The sequence below is a fragment of the Lactuca serriola genome, chromosome 6 (genome assembly GCF_051521515.1).
Source record: "Lactuca serriola cultivar US96UC23 chromosome 6, Lser_US96UC23_V15, whole genome shotgun sequence".
Lineage (NCBI taxonomy): Eukaryota > Viridiplantae > Streptophyta > Magnoliopsida > Asterales > Asteraceae > Lactuca > Lactuca serriola.
Window position 1 is genome coordinate 35,813,351 of NC_136413.1, and position 1,264 is coordinate 35,814,614.

Sequence of the window (1,264 nt, forward strand, 5' to 3'; positions counted from 1 at the left end):
AATATGAGGCTGTGTAGATAGTTTGACATAGTCAAGGATTATGATTGTGTGATCCTTTATCATCCAGGGAAGGCCAATGTTGTTGTTGATGCCTTGAGCCGCACAGAGGCTAGTGCCCATATTCGAGGATTATCTTAGAGGATAACCATCATTTCACTGCTTCTGGATTTGTTCATGGAGGCTCAGGTTGAGGGAATCAAGATGGTGAACTAAAAGAAATAGAAGATCAATGGTCTTATTGATAGATTCATAATGGTCATATTGATAGATTCATAACCGATAGTCAGGGATTATTAACACAATGTGGACGAGTTTGGGTTCCAGTTTCATGTGGGGTCCGTCAGACATTGAAAAAGGAGGTACATTAGTCCAGGTTCTCGATTGAACCTAGAGCCATGATAATGTATCGAGACTTGAGATTTAGTTATTGGTGGCCTTGCATATAGAGTGAGAAATAGAGAGAGAGAGAGAGATTTGTTTCTGGAGAGATGTTTGACATGTCGAAAGGTCAAGGCCAAGCACCATAGATTGCATGACAAGTTACAACTGTTGGAGATTCTCATATGGAAATGGGAATACATCACCACGTATTTCATCCCAAAGTTGCGAAGGACAGCCAAAAGGGTTTGATGTTATTTGGGTGATTGTCGACCGCCTAACCAAGAGTTCCCATTTCCTTGCAATTTGGGAGAGTTCTTCGGCCAAAAAATTAGCCGATGTTTATTTGTAAGAGATCGTTGCACTCCACGGTGTATCAGTTTCTATTGTATCGGATTGAAATGTCCGATTTACTTCCAGGTTTTGGAAGAGGTTCCATGAGGAGTTGGGCTCTAGATTGCACTTCAACACTGCTTATCAAACGTAGACAGATGGGCATAGTGAACAGATTACTCAGCTGCTCAAGGATATGTTAAGGGCTTGTGTTATTGATTTTGGTGGGAGTTAGGACTCCTACCATCCTTTATGGAAGTTTTCATACAACTATCATTTGAACATTAGCGCACCTCCGTATAAGCTTCTTTATGGGTAGAGGTGTTGAACTCCAATTTGTTGCGAATTAGCCAGAGGGTCATGGTGAGCAGTGAGGTGGTGCTCCAGATGATAGAGCTTATCCAACAGATATGATAGAGGTTACAAACAATAAAGACCCGATGGAACAGTTATGTTGGTACATGACGGTTCGAGTTGGAGTTTCAGGTAGGAGATATGGTTATGCTGAAGATATCACCATGAACGGTGTTATAAGCTTCAAAAAGCGGGGCAA